The sequence below is a fragment of the Trichechus manatus genome, unplaced genomic scaffold (genome assembly GCF_000243295.1).
Source record: "Trichechus manatus latirostris isolate Lorelei unplaced genomic scaffold, TriManLat1.0 scaffold00140, whole genome shotgun sequence".
Classification (NCBI taxonomy): Eukaryota; Metazoa; Chordata; class Mammalia; order Sirenia; family Trichechidae; genus Trichechus; species Trichechus manatus.
In genome coordinates this window covers 4,324,522-4,344,285 of record NW_004444076.1, presented here as the reverse complement: position 1 = coordinate 4,344,285, position 19,764 = coordinate 4,324,522, and the positions used below count along the sequence as shown (strand labels likewise).

At 38.2% G+C, this 19,764-nt stretch overlaps 1 long non-coding RNA gene across 2 annotated transcripts in view; it reads right to left on the bottom strand.

The window, feature by feature from the left end:
- Positions 1-6,696: 6,696 nt before the first annotated feature.
- The window catches only part of LOC111822215 (uncharacterized), a 31,362-nt gene continuing 18,294 nt past the window's right edge, over positions 6,697-19,764 (bottom strand). For both annotated transcript variants that reach the window (XR_002825486.1, XR_002825485.1), the window contains exon 3: positions 6,697-7,531. This is a non-coding gene — a long non-coding RNA (uncharacterized LOC111822215). The remainder of the gene's footprint in view (positions 7,532-19,764) is intronic.

Sequence of the window (19,764 nt, the reverse complement as noted above, 5' to 3'; positions counted from 1 at the left end):
AATTGTAGCATTTTACACATTCCTAAAAATAACAATCCCTTTAGTTAGTATACACTTCACAGTTTTAAAAACATGCCACCCTTTGTTCTCTCTTTTGATCTTTGACAGTCTGATGAAGTGGAATGGGCAGGCAATACTTGCTTTTACAAGTAAAAACCTGAAGTTCAGAGAGATTAAGAACCTGGTCAAGGTCACAAGTGAATTAGACCGCTTTCAAGATCAGCCTGAAGGTCTGTGAGAATATTTTTTTTGGTATTCCTTGTTGAAGGAAGAGAAACTGCCAGTTAGGTGGGAATGTTCCAAACTCTGTAACCTGAACACAAGTCTTTGACCTCATCTGCCCTCTGGTCTCCCCAGGCTTGCTAGAACCCTGTGAGTAATAGCTGCCACTATACCTTGTCTAGAATCTGACAACATAAACACCTTCAAAGATTTACTCTCCACATGCACCTAGTAAGAATCACAATGTCTTATGAGAAAGCCAATGTGATAAGAAGTTTTTGAGGCTATTTAATAAACCAGTATTACTTGATATAGTTGCTTAAATAAATTATATTGCTCTTCCAAATGAGGGACAACAAATAAATGAGGACGGTAAATGGCAGAGATGAGCTCAGAAGCAATGACACACTTGCTTGGTAGACACTTACAAATATTGAACTTGCTGAGTCTGCTTCCCTGGAAGAACCCTGTGAACTTCCACTCTCTTTCCTATAGTCATCACAACAGCCTCACTGAGAGTTGCCTAGATAGGGATTACCATTCCCATTTTATATATGGAAAAGCTGAGGGCTCAGGGATCAACTGACTGATCCATGGGCATGTAGTTAGTCATTAAGAGAGACTAACCCCACAGTTTAATTTCTCCTTGATGATTTGACTGTCACAAGTAAGTGATTTGCTTACTGTGATCAAAGGAAAATACTTGGAGTATGAAGACATTTATGGCATGTTTATCAAATATGCAGATGACTGAGGGCTGAATGCTTGTCCTTGCTCTGCCCTTAACTTGCTGTAAGATTTGGACAACTCATTTAACCTCTGTGGCCCTCAATATCTTTCTCTTAGAAATGAGACAACTGAACTGTGTCAGCAGTTTTCAGACTTTGCTTTTCTTTTTTTAAAGAAAGTCTTAATGTCCTAAACACGTATTCAAAGGGCAGCTTAATGTTATAAATTTAATTGATAAAAGCTGACCTGGTGTGGTGGGAGAGGGGGTGGTATGCATACACTCCCCACCTCCTGCTTGGCTCCTCCTACCTCCTACCGCCTATAGGACTCCCTGGACATACTCTAAAAACTACAGCATTAGGTAATCTGAAAGCTCCTTCTTGTTCTAAAATTCAATGTTTTTATGATTGGAAGCAACTAGCTTTCTAATCAGCTCCACTAACTAATAATCTATGTCACTTTAATCAAGTTGCTTCACCTCTCTGTTTCCTCACCTATAAAATAAAGAACTAACCTTTCCCAGGTAAGAGTGTTCTGTAAACTGCAAAAGGCTAAATACAAATGGATAAACAAATTATGGTATATCCACACAATGGAATACTATGCAACGTTACAGAACAATGATGAAGCCATGAAACATAACATGGAGGAAGCTGGAGATCATTATGCTGAGTGAATTTAGTCAGTCACAGAAGGACAAATATTGTATAAGACCACTATTATAAGAACTCAAGAAAATGTTTAAACACAGAAGAAAACATTCTTTGATGGTTACAAGGGTGGGGAGGGAGGGTGAGGGTTATTTACCAACTAGATAGTAGATAAGAATTATCTTAGGTGAACGGAAGGAAGGACGGCACACACTACAGGGGAAGTCAGCACAACTGGACTAAACCAAAGCTAAGAAGTTTCCTGAATACAATCAAACACTTTGAGGGATAGAGTAGCAGGGGTAGAGGTCTGGGGAGCATGCTTTCAGGGGACATCTAGGTCAACTGGCATAACAAAGCTTATTAAGAAAATGCTCTGCATCCTACTTTGGTGACTAGCATCTGGGGTCTTAAAAGCTTGCAAGCGGCCATCTAAGATGCATTAATTGGTCCCAATCACCTGGAGTAAAGGAAGAACACCAAAGACACAAGGAAAGTAGTAGCCCAAGAGACAGAAAGGGCCACATAAACCAGAGACTTCATCAGCCTGAGACCAGAACAGCTAGATGGTGCCCAGCTAGCACCAATGACCACCCTGACAGGGAACACAACAGAGTCCCTGATGGAGCAGGAGAAAGGTGGGGTGCAGAACTCAAATTCTAGTAAGAAGACCAGACTTAATGGTCTGACTGAGACTGGAGGTACCCCGGAAAGCATAGCTCCTGGATTGTCTATCAGCCCAGAACTAAAACAATTTCCGAGGCCAACTCTTCAGGCAGGGATTGGAGTGGACTGTGGGACATGAAGTGATACTTGTGAGGAGTGTGCCTCTTAGCTCAAGTAGATACAAAAGACTAAACGGGCAGCTTCTGTCCGGAGGTGAGATGGGAAGACAGAGAGGGTTAGGAGCTGGTTGAATGGACATGGGGAATCAGAGGTGGAAAGGAGGAGTGTGCTGTCACAGTATGGGGAGAACAATTAGAGTCACATAACAATGTATGTATAAACTTTTGTATGGGAGAAAAATTTAAGAAGTGGGGAAAAAAAGGCTAAATAAATGTACAGTGCCATTAATATTATCTCCAAAGCAAAGCATCCTTCCATGGGTACATGGTTTTGGATTACAACATGGGCTGAGCTGCCCTTTGGCAAGCTTGCCCAAGGGTAGAGGTGGTATCTATCATATTTGGGTTCCATTTTCCCTGTGAGCTAAAAGTCAAGTCAGTAGAAAGGGTGTGAACTAGCAATACAGCAAATAATTAAACCAAGGGGGCATCATCATTAAGCTTAAAGGGAAGAACTGTCCCTATAATCTGACTTGGATAATGATGACCCAGCTATATTTCCTGTTGCACACAAAGCCATGATCTGATAATAATTACTGTCATTTATTGAGTGCTTCCTATGTGTCAAACACTGTTTTCACATGAGTTTTTAAGTCAGTCCTCACAACAATACTTTTCAATGGTGTTATCTCTGTTCGATAGTAAGAGATACCTTATAAAATCGAGTATTACTCCTATTTTATAGCTTAGAAAGGCTAAGTAATTTGTGTAGGTTCGTACAACTGGTAAGCGGCAGAACCTGAACTCTGGATTCAAAACTGAGCTGCTGCTGTGCTTCCTCCAGTCAGAAGAAATTACTTTCCTCACTTAGTATGAGGGTGAAAGCCTCCCTTACCTTTGTTCCTCTTTATCTTTGCAGTACCTTAGTCAGCTCCATCTCTCCATTTTCATTTTATTAAAAAAAATTTCTTCCTCTATTCAAAAATGCTTCATTCATCTTCATAAAACTCAGAGGTGGAAAGCACGTATTAGTCATTGATGTTCTCTCCCTAAGCTTGTTCTCTATAGCATGGTTTCTGCTCACAGAAGTCTCAGGGAATGTTGCTGCATCCCTTTCCCTGGGGAGTAGTCCTGTAGCCAATTCATCTCTGTCATGAAGATTTTCCTCTTACGCTTGTCCTCCTTCAATTTGCATTCCAACCAATTCTTTCTCTCTGTAGGATGCACACTTCAGCTTTTCAGATCACATTGCCTAAGCCTGCCAGGCCCTCAGCAGTGATTTTGCTGAGCTGCCTCTTCCCCTCATGTGATGACCAGAGGAGCTTTCTTATTAGCACCTGGAAGATGCTCTCCCCAGTGGACCGAGGTAGAGGTGAGTTGCAGGGGAATGCTGGGAAACAGAGTAAGCAGGAAGAGGCATGAACAGAAGGCTTGAAACATGCTTAGTCAGCAAACCTTGGGCCCAGTTCTGCTCAGACATTTCTCTTAGGCTGCCCCTCCACTGGCAGCAGAGGAGCTTAGTGTCCAGCTAGGCATGGTTCCATTAGGATGCTGTGCCAGGCCCTAAAACTGGTGCCAGGAATCACAAAAATAAATAGAGTGCACAATGACGAAGACAGTGTGTGGTGCAGTGGGAAGCATGTCAGTTTTGTGATTTGAAAAATCTTTTTAAATCACTACTCCACCTTAACATAGCTATGTGGCCTTGGCAAGTCATCTAAACTCTTGAGCTCCAGTTACTCATCTGTAAAATGGGAAAGTAGTAACTACTTAAGGAGTTTCTGTAAGGATTTTAGATAACGGCCTGGCCAATAATAGGCACTTGATAAATGAGAGCTATTATTTTGTACCACCACCCATCTGTCAGTTTGTTGTTCTGGGGTGGCTGGTGTGTTGCTATGATGCTGGAAGCATCATATACAAGTCTGGCTCACCCATGGTGAACAGGTTTCAGTGGAGCTTCTAGACTAAGACAGACTAGACAGAAAGGCCTGGTGATCTACTTCTGAAAATTAGCCAATGAAAACCTTACAGATCATAAGAGAATATTGTCTGATATTGTGCTGGAAGATGAGCTCCCTAGGTTGAAAGGCACTCAAAATACACAGTGGCTGCAACAATGGACTTGAGCACACCAACAATTGTGAAGACAGTGCAGGAATGGGCTACGTTTCACTCTGCTGTACAAGGGATTGCCATGAGTTGGAAATGACTTGACAACAACAATTACTTTTCAAGGCCCTAATTTTAAACCACTTCCTCATAACCTATTTGTAGTCTCTAGGCAACTGTCCTTACCTCTTACTTTTTCATTTTTACTGTGTTACAAACCAGCCTGTAGAATTCTCATATTCTGGTTTCACCTCTGCCATCAGTTTGCCACTGCCCAGAAAGCAGAACTCATTAGCTTTCAGATCCAAATCAACATTAGTTTGCTTTTCAATTTTTACTTTGATGTGAACTTTACCACTAGCCTGCTAAAATGGATTTAGACACTAATTCATTTGCCCTCTGTGTTATAAGCTCTATATGCATGTCGACAATTTCTCTTTTCTAGCAAGGAACCCTTCCATGTGCATGGTCATTGGCAGTAGTGTCTTAATACTGAACCAAATATTTCATTAAAACACTGTTTTCAAGTAAATGCATGTGACTATTCTCAGCTAAAAGGACACTGCTTCTCCCTTAGGCAACTAAAATCCATTCATTTAACAAATATTTACTGAAAATCTGCTATGTTCTAAGGACGTTTTAGGTGCTGAGATACACTGGTTAACGTGGTAGACATGGGATCTTTGAAACAAATCCCATTTCATAGAGTGTACATTGTAGTGAGAAACAATAAACAAGTATACACATAAAGAAAATAATCTGAGATAATGATCACTGCCATCAAGAAAACAAAACAATGTGATATGACAGTGATAGAAGGGCTATTTTGTTTATGTTTATTTTTACCTTAATTTAAAAAATCAAAGTAATAGATACATATAATTAAAAAAGTAAAATCCCTAAAAACTTGTACTGAATAAGGAAAGGGGAGGTGCAGAGGTCTCTCTGAGGAGGTGATAACTGGCCTGAGACCTGACAGATGAAAAGGAGACAGCTATGAGAAGGCCTGGAGGAAAGTATATCAGGCAGAGGGAACAGCAATCCAAAGGCCCTGCGTGCAAAGGAGCTTGATGTGCAGGTTCATGGGGCAGGAGAAAAGTACAGTGTGGTTGGGGTGAGTTGAACAAGTGGGTATAGGTAGGAGGTGAGATTGTAGCGGTGGCAGAGGCCAGATCATGTAGAGTCTTACAGGGTATGGTAAGGCAGTTGACTAAATTCTAGTTATAATAGGATGCCATGGATGGAGTTGGATTAAAGTAGGGAAGAAATATGGACTGATATAGGTTTTTAAGAAATTGAGGATGGAGGATGAAAACAGGTAGTAGGCTATTACAGTAGTCCAGATGGATGATGATGGCACCTTGGAGTAGGATGATAACGGTGGTGATGGTGAAATTCAGGATTTATTTTGAAGGAATAGTCTCTAGGATTTAATGATGCATTAAATTTTGGAAGTGAGGTATAGAAAAACTAAGTCCCAGGTTTGGGCTTGAATTCCTAGGGGTATGGTGGTACCATTTATGGAGATAGGAAAGGGTGAAGGTAGAACATGTTTGGGGGACTTAGTTTTTTTCTTTTTTTAAATTTTTGTGTGTGTGTGCTTTAGGTGACAGTTTACAGAGCAAATCAGTTTCTCATTAAACAATTAATACACAAATTGTTTTGTGACATTGGTTGCCAGCCCCGCAATGTGTCAACACTCTCCCCTTCTCCACCCTTGGTTCCCGGTTTCCATTCGTCCAATTTTTCTGTCCCTTCCTGCTTTCTTGTCTTTGCTTTTGGGCTGGTGTGCCCATTTAGTCTCGTATACGTTGTTGAACTATGAAGCACATTCCTCATGCGTGTTATTGTTTGCCCTATAGACCTGTCTAATCTTTGGCGGAAGGATAAACCTTGGGAATGACTTCAGTACTTCATTAAAAGGGTATCTGGGGGCCATACTCTTGGGGTTTCTCCAGTCTCTGTCAGACCAGTAAGTCTGGTCTCTTTTTTGTGAATTTGAATTTTGTTCTACATTTTTCTCCTGCTCTGTCTGGAACCCTACGATGCCTCTCAGAGAAGTTGGTGGTGGTAGCCGGGCACCATCTAGTTGTTCTGGGCTCAGTCTGGTGGAGGTTGTGGTAGTTGTGGTCCATTGGTCCTCTGGACTAATTTTTTCCTTGTGTCTTTGGTTTTCTTCATTCTCCTTTGCTCCAGCCAGAAGGGGATCAGTAGATGTATCTTAGATGGCTGCTCGTAGGCTTTTAAGACCCTAGATGCTACTCACCACAGTTGGATATAGAACATTTTCTTTATGAACTATGTTATGACAACTGAGCTAGAAGTGGGGGACTTGGTTTCGATTTGGGTATTTTAAGTGTGATAGACCTATGAGACAGTCATGTGGAGATGTCTAAAAGGTTAACTCATTTTGTTATTACAAAATTCTTCCATTCTTCTCTCCCACACTGCACATCCAACAGGTTGGCAAGGACAGGGACCTGCAAGAAAAAGAGGCAGACACCCATGCTAATCCCAGGTGCTTTTGTAACCAATTTGCAATTTTTCCTAAACGTTGATTCAGAGACTCAAGGGACTATGGTGGGCATTCCTTGCACACCTATACTACATTCCAAGATGTGTCTGGATAGCTGTGGTTGGTAGGGAAAGTCGTTTCCCAGAACAGAGTTATATTTGGCCAAAAAACATTTCCAACTACATTCTCCACTTGGCATGTAGATAGACTGTGACACAGCATGAAGAAATATTACAATCTAGCTGGAAAATGTTTCTTAGACAGAGACATACTAAAGAGTAAAGGTTTTTTTTTTCCCCCTTCAGCTCCTGGTTCTTAGATTTACAGCTGTTAGAGTTGGGAGGATCTCAGGGAACAATAGGTTTAGCCCCTAATCTCAGGCATATGAGGGATCAAGTCAGCAAATACCTAGAAGAATCACACTGCTTTTTGTTGTACAGTTTTCTGCCTTCGAGAACTGGGCCTTTTCTTCTACATTCTTTCTTTAAGCATCTTGGTTCTTCAAAATCTATTTTCAGCTAAAAAGTCAAGTATGAATGAAATAAATTCAATATAGACAAAAATCATTAAAATAAGTTACGATACATCGAGATAATTGTACTTAAGTTAATATAGCCAGTATATTTATACAACTCAATGCCACCAAATGGTAGTACTAAGAGTTTGTTCAAAAAGGAGTTATAAGATATTTATTTTAAAAATTATGATTAAAAATATCTCAACTTCATAGAGTATCAACAACAAGGTCTTTGTGAGAAATATTTTGTCCATTAAGGCCCACTGACCTGTAGAAAAATACAATGATCCTTTCAGAAAAAAAGTAATTTAACTTGTTTCGTTGTGGAAATTTTCTTTTAAGAAAGACATATACAAACTTATAATCATATAGCTTTAAAAATTATGAACTGCAAACAAAATTATTTTCTGCCAATATGAGTATCTAAAACATGCTTTATTAAATTCCATATCATCGTTTTAAGAATGGAGGTGAGAGTGGAGGTGGGTAAGGAGGAGAAGAGATAAAAGAAAGTTAAAGAAAGAGACAAAAAGGGAGGAAAAAAAGAACTGCTAAAAGAGGAAAGAAAGAAAAACAGGAGAAAAAGAGACAGAAAAATGTATGTATCAAAGAAACAGAAAAATAGGCCATAAAAGAGGAGGAGAAAGGGAAAGCAAAACATCAAGAGAGACACACTGGTGGATATCAGATAAATTATTCTATTTCTACCTTACAGTTTACTTGAGCTGTAGGCTGTTTTACCACTCTCCAGTAGCAATTTCTCTTGACTTTCAGCCTTTCTTCCAAGACACTGATAGTCAAATCAACCCACCAAAGTAAACATGTCTTTGAGCTACTGTGGCAGTGACCAAAATAATATTATCTTGGGCCAGATAAAATCAAGGTAATCGCCAGACACAGCCCACAGGTCAGAGATCACCCAGCACTGTCAAGGCTACCAAGTAGTGATATATCCTAGTGCTTTAGGACCTAGAATGATTTGTAATCACTACTAGGGGTGCTTTGTTGTACGCAAATTGTGCTTCAAAAGCGATTGAAAACCATTTTTCTCCAAGTGTTTAAACATCTCCTGTGAGATATTATTTACATGACTCATTGGCTTTTCTAACACAAAGTTCTTTTGTTTATTTCTGGCCTCTTCCATCTATATCAGAAGGATTGGAATTAACATGGTGTTTGATGTTGCTTTACAGCCAGGCCCTTCTAGCCTATCTAATTTTTATAACGGCCTTCTCATTATACAGCCATATACCTGCAACCTTCCTCTTACTGGTTGATGGATCTGTTACCTTTTTGGAAGCTCCCCTGAACTAAATTCATTACCCAGCTTTGGTCTCCCCTTTGCTATAAATTACACACATACAATGCTCCTCACCCCACCTCCACACACACACTAGTCTCTTTCCAAGACCATCTTCCCTCATAGTTGTAAAACAACAATATTATGACACATTGATACAAAGAAACTAAGGAAACAAAATTTTTTAAAAGCCAAGGAAGAAGTCACATCCTGTAATAAAACTGAAAAATAATCACCATTGTCTACATTCAGACCAATACCACAAACTGAAAGGGGCAGGGCCATTAATTTAAATAGCAACTTACTGACATATTCCACCTTTTCTTGCCACGGACTGTCTCATTTTTGCATCAAAGGCCTGAAGATTTTGTTTACTGGGCCTTTCAAGGTAGCATTAAAGCTCGTATTTGGCGCAAAAACTAGCCCAACTCAGCTTGTGTTCTCCGAAGAACCTAGCTCAACTCAGGTCAATTATTTCTTGCATTTGTACAAGACAACCTGATTCTTACAACTAGGCTTGCTTATCAAGAGACTTTGAAGAATCTCCCTTCTCAATAGAACAAGAGGTTGGAGGTACTGTGTGTACTTTTGCGTTAGTATCCTTCAGTCAAGATTAAGAGCTGCACCCGCCAGAAAAGAACACTTTTCTTATAGTTTAAATTGCCAGCTTCAGAGAACTAATAAACCAGATCCCTTCAAGTATCATGACTACTCTTTCCTCCACTTCCTCAATCAAAAAGGGCTCCATATTTCCTAACAAAATCACATCTACCTTCACATTCATATGGAAATCAACTATAATCTTCAATCTGTTTTGTGGTCTTCTCTTGGGACTTCTATATGATTCTTTTTTTCCCAACAATTTTGTCTCTCAACTGGAAATTTTAAGGTGGATTTAACTTTCTAACTTACTATGTATAGTCAATAATCTCTTGAAAAGCTGAAGTGTACTTACTAGAATTCTGCTTCCTTCTTTCTCTCAGATCTTTCTTTTCTGAGATGCAAGACTGGGCAATGCACAGAAGAAAAGACAGACAGTATACTGATTGAGCATAGCCTTTGGAGCCAGGTAGACCTGATTTCAAATGCTGTTTCAACTATTTAATAGCTTTGTGACCTTGGTCTAGTCGTTCAACCTTTCAGAGTTTGATTCCTAGAAAAGGTAACACCTCTCTATTTCAATAATTACAGTAACAAATTGTAAAGATCAAAAGAGGATATGGAAAGTCTACAGCCCAATGTCTGACAGATTACACAAGTAAAGTTTTTATGTTCCAAGTTCCTGTGGGGTCTTGGAGTTGAATACTGGTTCATAAGAACTACTGTTTCCCAAATTTCCCTAATTATAAAAATTTCTTATGATATATATTGGCTAAACATCCCAGACCTGCTGAATCAGAAGCTCCAAGGCTTGAGAACTAAGAAACTGTATTTTTAACCAACATTCTTGTGATTCATATCATCAAAAAGTTGTGGAAGCACTGATAAAGACTTTTTATGTTGGTATATTTTATAACTATAAGCAAAATTCAAACTAAAATCACATTATTTTAATGATTTTTTTTAATGTATGTAGCATCATGGTGCTCCTAGTTAAATTATCCAGTTGAATATGTTAAAATTTATACCAGATATTTAAACTTTTAGTCCATCTGTCTTTTTCTTTGTAGGTTATACAAAACAGTTAAACTTCATTCTCATTAGTGAATAAAAATGATAATGCTTTTTGCTTTGACTGATTTAGTATCATCAAAACAAGAGCCAAGAGCACTTTGGTAATGTACAGTGCCACCTAAATGTTTATTATAATAATTATTAACTGTAATAATTATAATAATAATGGTCTACACCTACAAGACTTGACTTGTGAGTTAACCAGCTAGCCGCATTTTAATATGCCTTTAGCAAATTTCTCTAAGCTTCATAAAGACAAAGCTGAAAATATTATATATAAAAACAGCATAAAAATCGCTTCTTGCTTAAACCCAAATTGCTTTTCTTTCCTTCTTCTTTTTAGACGGGCCTCTAGCTAAGTGCACATTTTAGTTTAGGTTTTGCATTGTTTAGTTAGTTACCTTTGTATTTTTAACTGTTTGGCATCAAAATACATATTTTATATTTAATTCAAAGATGACACTGCGGATGGTGATTATTCTCTCCATGTGCTGTATGTAGCAGAGAAAATGAAGAGAAAAGGGTAGGGAAAGGGATGGGTTAATAAAGGTAACATCAACAGCTTTTGCCAAATGAATGACTATTCAACAAGGAACATTTATTGACCTCCTACTAGAAGCCAGCCAAGATCCTAACTGCCTGAACATAGCAACTAACTGCAGAACTGGTTTACTGTTTTCAGTTTTGCCTCTGAGCCCTGTGGTCAGTTAGACGCATGGCAATCATCAGTGCTTGATAGATATTTTCTGTTAAAAAGAGCCAGTACATTCTTGGTTGCCCTGGGCCACAGCCATCACACATTAATTGATGAGCTATTTCAGAACTGCCTGTAAGTCTTCTATTTTATGCATATGCCTATCTCACATCAATGCAACACGAAAGAGCTGCTTGTTGATCTTGCTCTCGACTAGAATTGGTATGGGATAAAGATGCTTTAACCAAAAAACAAACCCGTTGCTGTCAAGTCGATTCTGACTCATAGCAACCCTAAAGGACAGAGTAGAACTGCCCCATAGGGCTTCCAAGGAGTGCCTGGTAGATTCAAACTGCTGACCTTTTGGTTAGCAGCTGTAGCTCTTAACCACCACACCACCACGGTTTCCAAAGATGCTTTAGGACTGTTAAACCAGACATTAGACACAATCTAGAATCTAGGCTATACCATCATGTATTTGTTCATAAGTTGCTTTAACATTATTGTTTGGTTGTTTTCTACTAAGAATCTTCTCCATTTTTTGTTATAACATAGTCCCTAGAATAAAACTTATGTATGTGGAGAGCACTCAAGTGCTGGTTAAATTGGCTTTATTATCTGCCCTGAAGTATCTTATTGGTGACCAATCCACTTCATTTGACATTCATCAAGTGATGTTGATGAAAACTTTTGTAACTTAAAAATTTTACCATGTAGTGTTTTAGGAAGTTCTGCAACTACCAGCCATATTATCAATTATAAAAGTGATCAATTAGAGTCCTAATGATCAATTATAGTTCCAATGAGTTGGATTTGCACTGCTTTTTTTCTCATTTCAGAAAAATTAGGAAATACAGAGAAGTATACATAAAAGTTTGAAATAAAGAATTCTGGTTACTTTTACTTTTTGTACACATACTGTCATGCATTTGTTTATATTTTCCTTGGATTTATTATTTTTATTATTACTATTTTCATGGTAACATTCCAAACCAAACTTCCCATAAAAGTGTACTTACATTCTATTGAAATTGACTTTATAAACATAATATATATTTTTATGAAGATGCTCATTTTTTATTGTACGGACTACTGATAAGGATGAGGAATAGAGGTCGGGACACTATCTAGAGGGAGATAACATCTGACCAGGACCTTGCAATTACTCTTCAGTTTCATAAATGTCTGTGCTTTCCACTTTGATATAGACCATATCCTTTACACCATTATTTCTCACTCCTTACAATACTTTAGAATCATCTGACGAGTTTGTTGAAAATGTAGAAAATCCCCTCAAAGATTCTGATGGAATAGGAAACCAGGCATTTGTCTGTTTTGACTTACCAGCACTTAATTTCACTTCCCATTTGCATCCTAAACTCCCTTTTGGAGTCCTGCTGGCATAGTAGTTTAGAGCTATCTATGGCTGCTAATCAAAAGGTTGGCAGTTCAAATCCACCAGCTGCTCCTTGGAAACCCTACAGGGCAGTTCCACTCTGTCCTATAAGGTTGCTATGAGTCAGAATCAACTCAATGGCAAAGGGTTTTTAGTGTTCTCCATTTTGAGGACTCTCACTTTGGGTACAGTTTTAGGAAGAGTCAGCTGGGTACATACCTCATTTGAAGGCTCTTTCTCAGGAGTTTCAACCTAGAGCAGTGACGTAATGACAAGGTAAGAACTGGGGACAATGACAGTGTCAACATGCAGACCAATAATCACCATCCGCAGTATCATCTTTGAATTACATATAAAATATATATCCGGATGCCGAACAGTTAAAAATACAAAGGTAACTAAACAAAATGCAATCCTATAAAGCTCCTTTGGTTCCAATCTCTGGTCAATTTTGTGAGCTCCTGATATCTATCCAGTCAGCTCTTTCTTTGGTTAAGGTTGCCGCAGTTGGTTTCTATTGCTTGCAACCAGGAATTACAACCAATACAGTAAATCTATATCTTAGTCTTCTAGTGCTGCTATAACAGAAAAACCACAAGTGGATGGCTTTAACAAAGAGAAGTTTATGTCCTCACAGTAAAGTAGGCTAAAAGTCCAAATTTAGGGCATCAGCTCCAAGGGAAGGCTTTCTCTCTCTGTTGGCCTTCTCATCAATCTTCCCCTGGACTAGGAGCTTCTCCATGCAGGACCCCGGTCCAAAGGACGCATTCTGCTTCCAGAACAGTTTTCTTCATGGTAGGAGGTCCCCTTGTATCTCTCCTCACTTCCTTCTTTTATATCTCAAGAGATTGCCCCAAGACACAATCCAATCTTGTAGATTGAATCCTGTCTCAGTAACACAACTGCTGCCCATCCTCCCTCATTAACATCACAGGATCAGGATTTACAACACATAGGAAAATCGCACAATACCGGGAATCACGGCCCAGCCAAACTGATACACACATTTTTGGGGGGCATAATTCAATCCATGACAATCTATAATAGCAGAGTCTAAGAACCTATATTTTAAACAAGTTCTCCAGGTGAGTCTGATGCAGGCAGGTTCTCAAACTACACTTTGAGGAATACTATTCTATGTTTTTAGTATTCTACATAGCTCCTAGTATCACGATATCCTATAGAAGTCACTGAATAAATGTCTGCTGATGAATGAATGAATAAATGGATGGATAAATGATGGAATCCTTGTAAAGTACCCTGACTTCAAAGAAATGTAGGAATACTGATGTTGTTCCCTAGTGTTTTCCTGTTAGGTATATGTGCTGGTTTTACTCCATTGTAGCTGAAAGCCACAATTCAGTTTATAAAGGACACAATAAGCAGGAATTGGTAAGAAAGAATTCATGTTACAATCTCTCCAATAAGGAAAAAATGAGATTTTACAGGTGTGGCTGTAGGTCCCTCCCCACCCTCCAGATGATGGATCTTTGAAATCTTATGTATTTCTTCAGAATTTTTTTATGACTTTGACCTTGGTGGTGATTTCTTCAAAAGTTGAAGCAAAGGCCATGTTATGATACTTTTCTTTGTAGGACTTTTCCATAAGGATTTCCTCAGTGTTCTAAGAAATTCCTGTTAAGTATAGGTGAAAAATATTTGTAAGAATTTTCTTTCACATGAGGATGGAGTCCCCTCTACTGCTCATAGACATTTAAGAAACGTAGATAAGTACTCCAAAGTGTAGGTTTAGTTGACATTAATGTATCTCTGGATAGGTTTGACCATGGCTCCCCATTACCAATTATTCAAATGTTTTAATTTGAGAGGCAGTATGATGTGGTAGGACAGACACTGAAGAATTTGGACAAAGATTTGAGTTCTGGTTCTATAAACATCTAACTACAATTGTTGATTTATTTGTCTGTCTTCTCCCACTACTTGGACAGGAATCATGTTTTATTTAAACTTCCTGCCTTTACCATCTGGCACATAGTACTCAATTAATGTTCATTTAATGAAGCTTGAATTAATCCCTAACCTTGGGCAGCTTACAGTCTTTCTGGACTTCAGATCTGTCATTTGTAAAATAGGCTGGTTATTCTCTAACTTTACTTCCAGTTCTGATGTTCTGTGGTTTTATGATCTGTATATCCTGAAGCCAACTTCCCTAAGCAGTCTTTCTTATTTGGGCCATTGAGAAATGGCATTGTATTGCTTGCTTTGTAATAAGCGGCTTCTTCATCTCTGAGTCATTCTTACTGAAAACAGTTTCAAAGAGTCTGCAGTATTGCTATATATTTAGTGGAGAACAACTTGGAGAATTGCCCATTCGATACTTTTACAGTTTCAGGGAGAGTTCTGCCCTCCATGAGAGCCGCTGAGGTATTTCACGTAGTTTCTTAAAGACAAGCTCCATCTTAAGGAATTTGGTACTTATCTGGTTAGATTGACTTGGCTTCATTTCAGCAAATTTACTGGTTAGCTAATAAGAGTTCACAATGACTCAGATGATGGACTAGCTGGTATTTAAAGTCATTGGGGAGGCCAGGGCATTTGTCCATCCACAACATACTACAGTACTTCTTTATCCTTTTTGAATAGAGTTTTGATTCAAGAATCATAGGAACAGATGGACATTATATAGTAGTAAAAGGGTCAATTAATCAAGAAGATTTAACAATTATTAATATATATGCACCCAACATCACAGCACCTAAACATATAAAGCAAATATTGATAGAATTGAACGGAGAAATAGCACTATAGTAATAGCTGGAAACTTCAATACACCACTTTCAATATTGGACAGAACATCTAGAAAGAAGATGAACAAGAAACAGAGGACCTGAATGACACTATAAACCAACTGGACTTAACAGACATATATAGAACACTCTACCCAACAACAGCACAATATACATTCTACTCCAGTGCACATGGATCATTCTCCAGGATAAACCACATTATGATACAAAGCAAGTCCTGATAAATTTAAAAAGATTGAAATCATAGAAAATCTCTGACCACAGCAGAGTGAAGCTAGAAATCAGTAACAGGGGGGAAAAAAACAAAACTGGAAAATACACAAAACTAAACCCAACCCATTCCTGTTAAGTCAACTCTGACTCACAGTGATCCTACAGGACAGAGTAGAACTGCCCCACAGGGTTTCCACGGAGCGGCTGGTGGATTCAAACTGCTGACCTTTAGGTTAGCAGCCCTATATAGCTCTTAACCACTGTGCTACCAGGGCTCTGGAATATAACAAACATATGGAAATTAAACAACACACTATTAAACCACCACTGGGTCATGGGAGAAATCACAAATTTCTTAAAGTCAAATGAAAATGAATGCACAGCATACTAAAACTTATGGGATGCAACAAAGGCTGTACTCAGAGGGAAACTTACAGCAATAAATGCCTACATGAAAAAAGAAGCAAGATCTCAAATTGACAGTCTAACTCGACAACTCCACGAACTAGAAAAAGAGCAAAATAAGCCTAAATCTACCCGAAGAAAGGAAATAACAAAGGTCAGAGCATAAACAAATAAAATCAAAAACAAAACCAATAAAGAGAATCGATAAAATCAGAAGTTAGTTCTTTGAAAAGATCAATAAAATTGACAAACCCTTAGCTAGACTGACAAAGAAAAAAAAAGAGTAAAGTTGCAAATAACCAAAATAAGAAACAAACGAGGGGACATTACAAATGATCTGAAACAAATAAAGACAATTATGCGCAATAGCCAAAAAGTGAAAACAACCTAAATGCCCATCAACAGATGAATAGATAAACAAAATGTGGTACAACACACAATGAAATACTACTTAGCTAGCAGGAAAAATGAAGTCTTGATACATGCTACAGTACGGATGGAGCTTGAAGACATTATGCTAAGCAAAATACGCCAATCACAAAAAGACAAATAGTGTATGACCTCACTTACAAAAAAAGACGAGAAAAGGCAAATGTATGGAAAACAAAGTTTATTAGTGGTTACCAAGGGTGTGAGGGAGGGGAAAAAGGAGGGTTAACGGTGATGGAAAAATCACATTGATTAAGGGTAGGTTTGCACAATCCATTATTGTAATTGCTGTCAATAAGTTATACACCTGTAAAAAGTTGAACTGGCAAAAAGTTGTGTGATTGATATATTTACAACAAAAACAGTTGCTGCTGAGCCTGCTTATGTACAGCCAAACACTTCATGGGATTTGGTTCCTTGGTTTCTAGGTTTAGGGTCATGGTCATGGGACATCTCAGTTAATTGGCTTCAGGGCTTAATAACATGTTCAGGGTTTAATAACATGTTCAGGGCTTCTGTTCTACTTCTTACTTCTTAGTTCCTAGCACCTGGGGTCTAAAAACCTTGCAAACAGCCATACAAGTCACAACAATTGGTTTCTACTCACCTGGAGCAACAGACGAAGGAGAGCCAGAAGCAGGAAGAAGATATGGAAGGCATGGCTAACTGCCTCCAATGAACAACTGCTTCCTTTAGCCATGAGACGAGAACTGGATGGTGCCTGACTACCACTACTTAACATCTGATCAAAGATTCTACAGAAGATTCTTGATGAAAAGGGAGAAAATGCAGAACAGAATTTCAAATTCTCATGGACTCTAGATCTTCTGGAGCTATGGAGGGTGGATGAACCCCAGAAACTATTGCCCTGAGATAATCTTTAAACCTTAAACCAAAAATATCACCTGAAATCATCTTAAAACTGAGTAAGAGCTTAACCAGTTAAAAAGGTCTGCCTTGAGCACTATGCTCTTTTAAGAACTATCTGTATGGGATCAAACTGACAACAGTAACTCAAAAGATTAGATAGGAACATAGGGCACAATGAGTTTATGTTAATGAGGGAGGAACAACTTAGAGAAAAGGAGAGTGAGAATGGTCGTACAACACAAAGAATGTAATCAATGTCACTAAATTGTACATGTAAAAACTGTTGAATTGGTATATGTTTTGCTGTGTAAATTGTCAACAACAACAACAAAATAAATAAAATTTAGAGAAAAAAAAAGAATCATAGGAACATAAGGGCTTGCATCATAACATCAACGCTGTTGAAAGGTCTGAGGTTTGTTGTGAGGGGTCTCAGTCGCTGCTTGAGTGGTGTACAGTAGGGGAGAAGTCTAATCAGGCAGGACTCTTGAGTTTTCCTCACTCTAGCCTCAACCATCTCAACCAAGAGAAAATTTCTTTTGTCCATTTTACCTGCTGATGTTCTGAATAAGTTTATTAAGAATTGTTTTCTGCTGCTAAATAAAATTTTGACCCATCAGTTTAGTCTAACTCATTTATAAAGAGACTCAAGATGTTAAGTGATTTGCTCTACAGAGAGGCCACTAAAAGATCTCTTCAACTGGCTACTAATTTTCAAAAAAGATTTTCAGGGAAAAAAAAGTCACAAGTAGATCTTAAGGTATAGATGGGAAAACCTGCCTTAATATAATAATGCTTAACTTCTATGATTTGCAAAGCACTGATACATACATGCTTTGATCTTCACAATAGACCTTTGAGGCAGGCAGTGCAGGTGTTATTAACTCCAATTTACAGATAAGGAAGCTGACACTGGGCAAGGTCAAGTGGCATGTGCAAGGCCATAAATATTAGAGCCTGGAGCAGAACTCAAGTCTTCTGACCTTGAACCCAGTGCTTTTTGTATCACACCATACTGCAGACTAAAGATACATGACAAATAAACGTGTCAACATACCTCAGAGACATCAGTCAGTAGTAGGTAGAGGATTCACACACATTCTGGTGCCCGAGGATATGATTTGGCAATTGCGTGCATTTCCCCAAAGTCATTTTATGGTCATTGCTCACAGTTTCAAATCATGCACATTCTTCCCACTGGAGGAATATTTGAGCATACTCTTCCATGTGCTATATTAGCAATACCAATTTACTAATTATGAAGGCAAACTTTATCTTACTAGATCATAAGGACACCTGTCTTTTTGGATTTGTCAGGCTTTTGTTCCTGCTACTGGTTAAAAATCTTTTGGTATTCCTTGTAAGAATTTACTTAGCCAAAATGTTTAATGTGCACATAGAAAAGTTTTCTTCTGTGTTAAAGTTTAATTTTTTTCTTTCCTTTTCTATTTCTACCTTCTACTCTTATCTACCTCCTTAAATTCATTATTTAATGTGTAAAGTATTTTTTCAAGGGTAAAAATAAAGCTTACAAAGAAATTAATTTATACTCTTACAACATAGGACTGAATATATAATAACAGATTGAAACATTTTAGAAGTTAAATTGTGAAAATGAGGGACCATTTGAAAAGAAAAACTAGGCTTTCTGGGGGAACAGCTGTGTGCTACTTTTCAATGTAATGTATAAACCAGTTTGAAATTTGCGGTTGGGTCATATTTGGTTGGTTTGCCTTCCTAGGTACTCTAAGAAAAGGTTCTAGGGTCCTTAAAGGTATAAAATTAATGAACAGTGTTAAGTGCAGGGAAATCATTTAAGCTAATTTCAAAGAACAAAACCCAGAATATTTATTTAGGCCATCTTGGGAGAATATAAACATATTATTTGAGAAATCGCTACTGTATTCATTAGCTAAGGTGGAGCAACTGACAAGTTGCCCCTCCTTGAAGAAGCTATCTAAGTGCTTTTTGGCTTCTATGGGCCAAATGGAAATATATTTGGGGTGCGGAGTAGAAAAAGAAGATAATCATGGAAATAAGATCAGATCCTTCTCTTTACTTTGCCTGAAACAGAACCACAAATGAGGACTCTAATAGGTCTCTCCCTGGAGGTTAGGTACAGATGAAAAGACAGAACAGTGGCTTAAACAAGACATAAATTCTTTTCCCTCTTACATAAATGAAGTCTGGAAGTAAGCAGTTCAGGGTTGGTGTGACACTGCTGCAACCATCAAGAACACAGACCCTTTCTAACTTGTTGCTCTGCCACTCTCAGCACGTGGCTTCTACAAAATCACCCAGAATTATTACTCAAGCTTCAGCCTTTATATTTTATTTGCAGCCCAAATAGAGATATAGATTAAGAAGGCTACACGATCTCCCTTTAAGGAGTCTTCCAGAATATCTTTTTTTTTTTTTTAAATATTTTATTGTACTTCCGGTGAAGGCTTACAGAACAGATAGTTTCTCATGTAACAGTAACACA